General features: G+C 40.6%; 1 long non-coding RNA gene across 1 annotated transcript; it reads left to right on the plus strand.

The window, feature by feature from the left end:
• The first annotated feature begins 2,368 nt into the window (after positions 1–2,368).
• On the plus strand, positions 2,369–8,921 carry LOC143316716 (uncharacterized). The gene is made up of 3 exons (XR_013076595.1): positions 2,369–2,889; positions 6,525–6,604; positions 8,409–8,921. It is a non-coding gene; the product is annotated as an uncharacterized LOC143316716 (long non-coding RNA).
• Positions 8,922–11,067: the final 2,146 nt, after the last annotated feature.

An 11,067-nucleotide genomic window follows, 5' to 3' on the forward strand; every position in this document is an offset into this window, starting at 1 on the left:
GCGGAGGAAACTAATTTCAGCCGCTTGTATGTAAAACTTCTGTCTGTCAGCTGTTTTCTGTTTGCTCATTGTATGCTTCTTGTTTCTGCTGCTATTGTTATTGCTCTGTCAGTCTCTCTTACTATTTGTTGTTGGTCTGTTTGTATATTTGTTGCATTACTTTTACTACATTACTACTTTTATTTTTGCTGATGTTGCTTCTCCCGTCCTGCTGCATGTGTGCGCTACTTTTGTTGTTGCTGCACTACCTGATGTTGTTATTTGTTAGCCACTGGCCCGTGGTTGTGTTTTATGCTATTGTCTTTTATGTAATGTACGTTGTATGTGTTGCTGTTTCTTTTATCTTTTGATATCCCTCTAGTCCCTGTCCCCTTCTCCTCAAAAGGCTCTTGCCTTTTGCCAGGCTGGCATTGTAAATAAGAATGTGTTCTTAACGACTTGCCTGGTTAAATAAAGGTTAAAAAAAAAAAAAAAAAAAAAAAAAAGGACCCCGTTCTTTCAGTCATGACCCAAAGTTCATGACCATAGGTGAGGGTAGGAACATAGATTGCCGGTAAATCGAGAGCTTAGCCTTTCGGCTCAGCTCCTTCTTCACCACTACAGACCGATACAGCAACTGCATTACTGTTGCCGCTGCACCGATCAGCCTGTCAATCTCACGCTCCATCCTTCCCTCACTCGTGAACAAGATTCCAAGATACTTAACTCCTCCACTTGAGGCAGAAACTTTCCCCCAACCTGGAGGGAGCAAGCCACCTTTTTCCGGTCGAGAACCATGGCCTCGGACTTGGAGGTGCTGACTCTCATCCCAGCTGCTTCACACTCAGCTGCGAACCGCCCCAGTGCATGCTGAATGTCCTGGCTCGAGGAAGCCAACAAGACAACATCATCCACAAAAAGCAGAGACGAAATCTGCCGGCTCCCGAACGCAACCCCCTCCGGCCCCTGGCTGCGCCTAGAAATTCTGTCCATAAAAATAATGAACGGAACCGGCGACAAAGGGCAGCCCTGCCAGAGTCCCATATGCACCGGGAACAGGTCCGACTTACTGCCGGCAATGCGGACCAAGCTCCTGCTCGGGTTGTACAGGGACTGTACAGCCCTCAGCAGAGGGCCTCCAACCCCATACTCCCGGAGCACCTCCCACAGAATGACGCGAGGGACACGGTCGAATGCCTTCTCCAAGTCCACAAAACACATGTGGACTGGTTGGGCAAACTCCCATGAACCGTCAGGCACCCTGTGGAGGGCACAGAGCTTGTCCAGTGTTCCACGGCCAGGACGAAAACCACATTGTTCCTCCTGAATCCGAGGTTCGACTATCGGCCGGATTCTCCTCTCCAGTACTCTGGAATAGACTTTCCCAGGGAGGCTGAGGAGTGTGATCCCCCGATAGTTGGAACACACCCTCCGGTCCCCGTTTTTAGACAGGGACCACCACCCCAGTCTGCCAGTCCAGAGGCACCGTCCCCGACTGCCATGCAATGTTGCAGAGGTGTGTCAACCATCAGATCAGAAATCAGTTCCAATTTTGTTGATCCCAATGACTCCACCTACATCCCCAGCATGTCTGAATTGGTTGACTCCACCTGTGAACAATAAGTAAACTTTGCTTGTTATAGATATAACAGGAAAACTGGGTGATTGCAGTGATTTATTCTTATTTTGCTTGCAGTGATTATTATTTATTGGCTTGCAGTGATTTATTATGCTTTTGATTGTAGTGGTATCATTGGTGCAGTGTGTGCGTGTGTGTTTTTTGGGTTTGTCTATCACATGAGATGATTGCATAGGTAAACCCCCCTGCTGGTCAAAGACTGTTAAACAGCCAGATATATTATAGGTAATTTTATCTATTTGTAATACACTCAAGACTGTCCTACAACAGCGCAGCTTCGGGAATGACTGCCAAGTAAAATAAATCAATTCATCTTAATAAATGCATTTCAGGTATCATTCATGTATCCATTCATATAAACAAAATTAATATTTTTGTTTAGTGTATTATGGGTATGTAACATGACAATACATGGAATCTAATATTACTCGTCAAGTGTTTATCAATAAACGTCAACGTTTGAGTTACTCATAATGACAGGAGAACAATTGTTTTCAAACTGTTGCACTGTTTTAACAAGGTGAGGTGCAGTTGATGTGCTTGTGAACATGAAGAGGGCAGTGAATTTGATTGTGCAACTTGTGGACTTCATTTATTTTTATTCAGAAACAAAATATGGGCAGGGTCCAGGCACATTCCCCTCATTATTTTCATGCAAAGCACAAAAATGCCTCAGCATGGATGAGGTGTTGTTGTTGTACCCCAGGTCTTTAGCGCACAACAAACACTTGAATTAAAAGAAAAGACATTGCATTGTATAGTACATTGCATAACAAACATAAAACACATGTAATAATGTAACACAAGCGTCGATATGCGCTTCACTAAACACTTCCGGGATTTCTCGACACATGCTCCGAAGCATTGGCACGGTACGACCCATCATTAGTAGACACCAATAATGACTGGCCAGACGTGTGGACTGCCAATCTGAAAGAAGATTTTACATCCAAGAACCCTTGGTTAGGATACAAAAACAAAAAATTGAGTAGGCTTAGGTAAATGTCAGTTTTGGCAGCTTCTAAAACAGTGGACACAGGGAAATATATATAGTGTGTTTGTGTGCTAGTATGTATGCGGGAGAAATGGACATGTGAATAAAGTAGTTACATCGTTTATGCTTCACAGGGTGTCTGGTCTGTAGCAGTGTGAACTCTACTGGGATCCACAAGGAGCAAGGTGTATCTCTCTCGAGAGAATGGATGAACTTTGAAATTCAAGCGTCTGGCCAGGGAAGTAGAGAGACAAGTCTGTCAGCCTTGAGAAATAAGGTGAGGAAACATGCTTTGTCCAAGGCACATGCTCTAGTTGTGAAGATGGAAGAGCAACAGAAAGAAGTGGTAATTGGAAATACAATGGAGGCTATGACTGGGTCCTACATGAATGAAACCGAAGCTGTGTTTCGAACAGACTATACCATTTGGTCAAAAAGAGCAAACCCTTTTCTGACCATGAGAGCCTCATTGAGCTGCACGAATTGAATGGTATAAAGATGGACTCAATACGCATGGACATTCACTCTATAGTACAACACAAATAACCAAACAAATATTGCCAATGAGATGCAGAGCAAAATTATCAGTATCATAATAGCATCATTGAGTAAGTTAGCTGTCCTAATTGACAACGCCTCTTCACAGTCACAAAGCTGTCATGATAAAAGCATCAATTCAAGAGGAAAGCTATGAATTCATATTTCTCGAGCTTGCTGAACTGGAAAATCAGAGAGCAGATGGCATAGTAGAGGGTTTACTCACTTGTTTAACCTTTATAAAAGAATGGCTTCATGAAAACTGGGTAACTGTTTGTACATTTGTATAATCTGTTCAAATGTACATATACATAGTTGTTTTTTCTATTCTGTATGTGGTATACTTCTATATTTTTATTTGGACCTCTTTATGCCACTGTGCTTGCTTTTGTAACTTGCTAAATGTCCCCGGCGTGGCATCAATAAAGTGCTATCTTATCTTAACCGTTATATCTGACAGAGCCAGAGTCATGTTAGGAAAAAAGTCAGGAGTAGCAACCAGGTTGACCTTGACATTTCCAAAGCTTTTTGTGTGGCACTGTATGAACCATAGACTTGAACTAGCTGTGTCAGATGCAGTTGATGAGGTTAACTCTGTCAATCACTTAAAAGCTTTTCTGCAGAAGCTATATTCTCTGTACAGTATTGTTAAGATGGCGAGTGGGTAGAAGAGGAAGACACAGGCTGATGCAGGCTGTAGTATCACCACGTGGTATTTTATTGTCGAGAAACCAGGACTATTTACGGACTGAGCTGTAACAAAATACAAAAATGCAAAAAAAAGTCTTCAAATGAAAAAAAAAATAAAAATAAAAATTAGATAATGGCTCATGAAAACTACATAAACAATGACTAAAGCAAAACTAATCTAGAAACCATAGCATAGGCTAAGCCCTTGGTGGGGCCCTATGCACTAGGCCAGCAGTCTTGGTCCTAGCAACTGACTGGAGTTAGGCAGAGTGAGCTGGCACCCATGGGTGCTAGCCACCTTTATACTCTTAGCCCCTCCTACAGAAACAAAACATAATTATTTCTCAGTTAACAACCAATACATCACAGGTCCAATTCAATATAACCATTATTACATTATCATAAACATAACAACATAATAAAAAACATAATAAATTGCAATGACCCTACGATCTCTTAGATGCATTAAAGAATACATAAATACATTAATCAATTTGGCACCCTCTCCTCTCAACCACACTTGGCACAGTTCACTGCCACCCCTTTCTATATATGAGGATTGTAGCTACACTGGTTCAATAAATAATGGCCACGCAAAATACAGATGTCTTTTAAGTTTTAATCTTTGTTTCCTCCTCCGCAGACACTGTGAAAACTATAGAAATAAAGACATAAAAAACAATGTTTTGAAATACACATTTCTCTCTCAACAAATGTCCAGCTTTTAGACAGGCTCAACAACAATATTTGACCGGTCCCAGCGAGTTAGCATGACATAGCATGAAAACGTTAAATTGTCCATTCAAGGTCACTCATACAAACATTATAGCAAATATTAAACAAATGAAAAAATAAATTAAGAGTTACCGTGTGCGCCTCTTGAACCATGTAGAATGTTAGCAGTATGTACTTCCTCTGCAACTATATTTACGTTCTGCTCTGTAGCCATGTTGGCGCTCTGCTCTGTAGCCATGCTGCTTTGACCCAAAATGCCACACGTGCAACCCCTGAACTCTAGTCATGTGACCTATTACTCTGTGTCAAAATAAAATGACACAAGGAACAATAGGAACTTTTTAAACAATATTTTTAAAGGCGATATATATTTTTAAATCATTTTAAAGTTATCTTTTTAACAAAGACCATGAATTGAAACATTAATGAAATTATGACAAAGAATGTAAATAAACACTTCAATTAAATTTTAGTAAAAAAAAATGTCTCTTAGACAGTTACAAGGATGGACTCTTCCGCCTCAGTTTCACAAGTTGGGACTGAAACTACTAAGTGTAGGAGAAGACAAAAATTCAAGGGGAAAGCGTTAACATGCAAATAATTGATTAAACATGTTAAACTATAAAATGTCTCTGCTTTCTTATTTAATGTTTTTGAATGAATTATATTATGTGTAAATGGTTACGTCTTATGTCATCAACGCCGGCGGAAATGTTAAACAATGCCAATGCTGGTAGGCCTCCGAGTATGGGTTTAACAATCTGCAGTGACAATAAATCTTATGTTCAAAAGATGGTTATCTGTTATTTGATGTTTATGTAAGTATTGCTCTACTTACCTAAGTACCTATCTGATGTTAAGTCCCTTGAGCCAAAAATATAAGCACTTATTTAGAAAACCAGCATTGGGTTGAGAGAGTATATCACTGTGGTTTAACTGTGGGTTAACAAAATTAGTTATTTTGTTATGAAATTGTTTGAATATATTGTTGAATTCTTTGAATGATGATGATATTTGATATTTACGATGGTATTTAGGCTATATATACCTGAAGAGGTACTGAATATGTAAATAGCGTTCAGCTGTTGAAACCAAATTTATAGGAATGTACTTTTATAGCACTGTACATATTTGAGTTTATCTAATTTTTTATGTCTGTTTTTTATTTAAGGTGAAACATGAACATGGATGCATTGCCACAGTATGAGAAATAATATATCCTCCTCTCTGCTATTGTCATAGCAGTGCTTACTCTCTGAAGTATTTTCTTACTGAAACTGGTTTAAAAAATCTGTTTGATGCAGCATGCCAGCAATACCAGGTTACTGATATTGAATGGTATTGGTTCTTAATATTTATTAAAAATAAACTAATCTCTGACTGAAACACCATGTTTGAATATATCATCTGTATTATATTTCATATGTATGCATTCCCTGCAATCAACTGGCGACCGGTTCAGGGTGTACCCTGCCTCTCGCCCGTTGACAGCTGGGATAGGCTCCAGCCCCCCCGCAACCCAGAAAGGGATAGTCGGTATAGAAAATGGAATGGAATGGGAATATATATGCATTAGGCCTGTGTAGGACCAGTAATATTTGCAAACTGCCGCTTGACAAATAATGTTAATTTACAATGGTAGCACATTTTGGTCTACACTATCTGCTGATGATCAACTGCTCCAAGAGACCCACACAAGGTGAGAGAATAGCTGTCCAATTGTCATGTGTGGATGGACTAAGGAATAAGGAATAGTTTATCCTTTGCTGTACAGGTCACTAAAAATTAAGAGAATACCCACTTCTTCAGGCACCACTACACCACTGGACACAGCGTTTTGTCTTTCTTCCTCACAAAAGAAAAACCCGGCACCAACTGGGGAGGAAGAGGGATGGATAATGCTTGCAGCCAAATTCTCCTGAAAATACTTTTCCATAACCTTTATTTCAGGGTGAGACAAACTGAATAGCCTGCTGGAGGGTATGGGTGCACCTGAGAGAAGATAGATCACACAGTCATCCTGTCTGGAGGTAAGGACAAGGCGAGTTCTTTACTGAAAACCTCCTTTAGATTATGATATTCAGGGGGTATAGATGTGAGATGTGTTGGTGAGTGAACTGGTGGATGCTCCCCGAAGAGTATTGCAGGTCGAAAGCAGGTGGCATGGCAGTGTGGGTTCTGGCTTACTACTCTCCCTGTTGCCCAGTTGTATGTAGCGTTCCAACTTCTCCCAAAAGTATTGCCTTAGACGGTTGTCCAACCGTATAGCTGTGGAGCTCAAGTCCAAATTAGCTGCACCATCACAGATGGTGAATTCATGCTTTTTCTGCCCTGACAAAGCATCACAAAAAATGCTGCAGAAAACAGCCTCATTCCATTTCGAGTCAGCTGCTAAAAGAACTCCACGGAGAAATCTCCCACACTTTATGAACCCTGCCTCAGTGTTGTCAATCGGCTGGATGCCATTCCCATGTGACATGATCAAACACAATTGTTAGACTTTGTACAAACTGCTCAAAAGAAAGGGAGAAAATAGGCTGGTTAATCAGGAATGCCTCAGCCCAATCTAGTGTCCTACCCTGTAGTTGTCCCACAACATGATGTACCTTATTCTTGTGGGAAGGGAATCCTCCCATTGAGCAATGGTCTTGACAAGCACATCTTTGATCAGGGTGTGAACCATTGACGTCGGTGCCACAAAATGTCCTGCTGGACCTCTTCACAGTCCTGTATGGGTGCTATGAACTACCCCCTTTGAAGACAAACAATTTTTTCATACACATTGCCTTTGTCTGGATTAGGGAGGATAAATCTCTTCTACTAGTGTTACCCCCAAACATTTTTAGCCCGTCACTGCTTCCTGAGCTAATTCATCATTAATGATGATAGCTAACACTTTTGGTTGGTTAAGCAAATCTTCTCAGACTTTCACAGAAGCATCAGTGTACTGGGCACAATCATGTGGTGTACCATCAGCGGGTCTAACCATTTTGGAGGCTGGATTAATGGTATACCACTCTGAATACTAATCTAATACTAATACTAATACTAATACTAATCCTAGTGGCAGAGTGGCTGCCTTTGCTGTACAGTATCCACTTTTGTGCTGTGATAAGGCAATAGTTGTTTACCTGTGGGTATGTCTTGCATGTCACAACTGCACTAGCATAGCATGAACATTCTGTGACATATGAATAAAATGGCTTACTGAAATTTTAATTTGGATTTCCAAGTTCAATGTAACTGTCTGCCCAGGTGTTCAACCTGCTGCTGGCAGAACTGTATCTTATCTCTGCTGACTTTATGTTCTCCATTTGCCAAGGTTGTCAACACCTTGATTGAGTCTATTCAACTACTCTTTTGTAGGACTACAAGTCTTGGGCCAGCACTCTGACTCTTTTAGTTCAATTCAATTTAATCTATTTGTATAGCGCCAAATCACAACAGAAGTTGTCTCAGGACACTTTCCATATAGAACTGGTACAGCCCGAGCTCTTTTATCTACAGAGACCCAACAATTCCCTCATGAGCAAGCACTTGGCAACAATAGCAAGGAAAAACTTCCTTTTAACAGGCAGAAACCTCAGGCAGAACCAGGCTCTGGGTGGGCGGCCATCTGCCTCAGTCCTCAGAGCCAGCCCTATCTATAAGCTTTATCAAAAAAGAAAGTTTTAAGCCTGCTCTTAAATGTAGAGACAGTGTCTGCTTTCCGGGCGATAACTGGAAGATGGTTCCACAGGCTCTGTCACTTCGAGCCCAGCGCTGCCTTGCTTTACCTGTGACCTGAATAAACTTCACATCTGTGAACTAAAGATTTCTCCTGTCTTGTTCTAGGGCTTCAAACAAAAGAATCGGGACTGATTCACAATCTGACAGAGCAAATTACACTTCGCAAGAGCGACAGATGTACGGTACTACTAACACAGCGACCAGACCAGGAAGTGAGACGATACGCTTACCTCAGCACTTCACAACGTTCAGCCACCACTCGCCTGAATAATAGTTTCAGATATGCATTAAAGGCAGCTAAATACTGCTGCTTTGGGTTTTGCAATGTTTCCTTACGTTAAACACTGTTGGGCTTTAATTATAGCCCTGTGGAATGTGGGTGTATGTGTATGTCCCTGACGCGAATGCAAAGAGGTACTGTGAGTCTGGTTGCAGTGGAACACTGAAAAAGGCGAAACATAAACCAATCACTGTGTGCCATTGTGTGTATGGAGTCAGGAGTGTGTATGGGTCTGGAACAACTGGGGTTTCTGCCTCAAATATTGCGTTGATGGTTCTCATGTTATGTACCAAAATATAATCACCAGAGAGGGGCCTTTTGAGTGGAAATATTGGAGTGCTACATGGAATTTTTGTTTTTATTCGCTCACCAGCCTGCACTAGACCTTTCATTGTGGGCCTAATACCTTCCATTGCCTGCAGTTTGACTGCTTGTCGGCTAAACTGATGCCCTGTTTAAATTTAATTTTTATGTATTGGCTGTGCTGATTTGACACATCCTATGGCTTGTGTTTTGACAATAAACACTTAGGTAACTGTTTGCCAGGAGAGAAGTGTTTTTTTGCTGCTGGTGTCCATTCTTCCACCTATAGGGCAGCCTTGACCATTGGTCCTAGTTCATGAGATCCATGGCCCTCTGCCACTCTGAGTGTCACATGGGAAGTGGAGTTTTGGACCTCAAACCATTGATGCAGTGATTGTGGTAATGTCACCGGCTAGCTCGCTAGAAACGCACTATTTTTTAAAATACACACACGTGCATAGAAACTACTGTGCTAGATTAAAAAAAAAAAAAAATTAACATAAGATAGAGCTCTTAGTGCATATTAAAGCTGAATGTGTAAAGTTACTGTTGAAAATTAAGTTCCCTCCCTCAGAAGATAAGTCTCCTCTCCTGCACAGAGGGGAATCATTGTACAGCATTATTGCAGTGGGTAGGAATGACTTTTTGTAGTGGTCCTTACTACAGCAGATTTGAAGAAGTCTTCAACTATAAACAGTTTACTGATTAATAGGTCATGCAGGGGATGTGAAATCCTGTCCATCATCAACAACCAACTCCAGGGGCTCCAGAGCAGTCCCCAGCACAGAGCCAGCCTTCTTTTTCGGTTTATTCAGTTTCTTAGGGTCACTGGCTCTGATGCTCAGGGGCGGGGCTTGCAGACAGGCAAGCCAGGCAGTTGCTTGGAGCCCCCAGCCGCTAGGGAGGCCCTGGTCACTTATTTACAACAACAATTATTGATAGGCCTGGGCGTTCAGGGACCTCTGTTGGTCCCTGGACCTCACTTTGAGAATCACTAATCTATTTTTTCAGTATTCATCTCAAATGTCCAGGAAATTGTGGGGGCCTCAGGGATTTCTTGCTTGGAGCCCCAACAGACCCTAGCAACGCCACTGCTGATGCTGCTGCCCAAAGAGATGACTGCAATGAAAACTGCACTTGCAAAAACAGACTGGCAAAGAATCTGCACCTTGCTGCATACATTTGTAACCCCAGTCCCATATTCTGTTATGCAAATCTATTAGGTGGATTAGTACTTTGGGAGGGGGCCTGGGTACAGTTTCCAATTTAGTGGTGCTTTTACCTGTATTTCCGAATTATTACCTTTTCAACCTTTATTCCCTATTTCAAAATTACGAATAAGTGGCAGTGCCTCCAATAAAATTAAGGAAATATTTATTAATCCAATTACACTAAATAAGTCGGTAACACTTTCTATGAAGGTCTAGTTTATAATGCATTAGGAGCACATGCATAAGCCGTTATAATGCATTTATAATACTTCATACATGTCATTATAATGGTGTATAATCATGTATAAGAACTTGTACCAAGGTTTATAAATTATTACAAGTGTGGACATAATGTATTATAATTAAGTACTTATAATGTTTTATACCTGCATACTCAAGTGACAAGTGTTTGAATAAAGAATCTGAAGTCCTGGGTCACATAACACATTATAACCATCCTTACTCTAGCCAGTAGTAAAGACACACATAGAACCTCTCAACATAGAAAAGATACTAAATGCTCGGTTACAGAAAGGGCGTAATGCCTTATAAATATCAATAATATGCTATAGGATGACTTTAAGAGCTTTTAGTAAAGTGACAACACTGTATAAAGTTATTAGCAATTGTATGACATTATAACACAATTATAATCACTTACGAGCAGTATTTTGCTGGCTGTAAGTAAAGTGTAAGTCAACCATAAAGATGTTTAAAGCAACTCTTTATTTTGCAGAAACAAAATGGTTTATTGACCTATGGAGAGAATATAGGTCAATAAAAAAACAAGTCTCTTACCAAATCAAAATCAGAAAAAATGCATATTACTTTGTTCATCTTTAAAAAATACTTTTACAGCTCTACAGGTTTTAAATACGAAATAAAACGGGTAGGTAGAGGCATAATATTTTGGTAGTCTTATCAGCTGATGTACCTCATTTTTCAACAGTTATGAATTGCATATTTACGA

The sequence above is a fragment of the Chaetodon auriga genome, chromosome 24, assembly GCF_051107435.1.
Source record: "Chaetodon auriga isolate fChaAug3 chromosome 24, fChaAug3.hap1, whole genome shotgun sequence".
In the NCBI taxonomy this organism is placed as follows: domain Eukaryota; kingdom Metazoa; phylum Chordata; class Actinopteri; order Chaetodontiformes; family Chaetodontidae; genus Chaetodon; species Chaetodon auriga.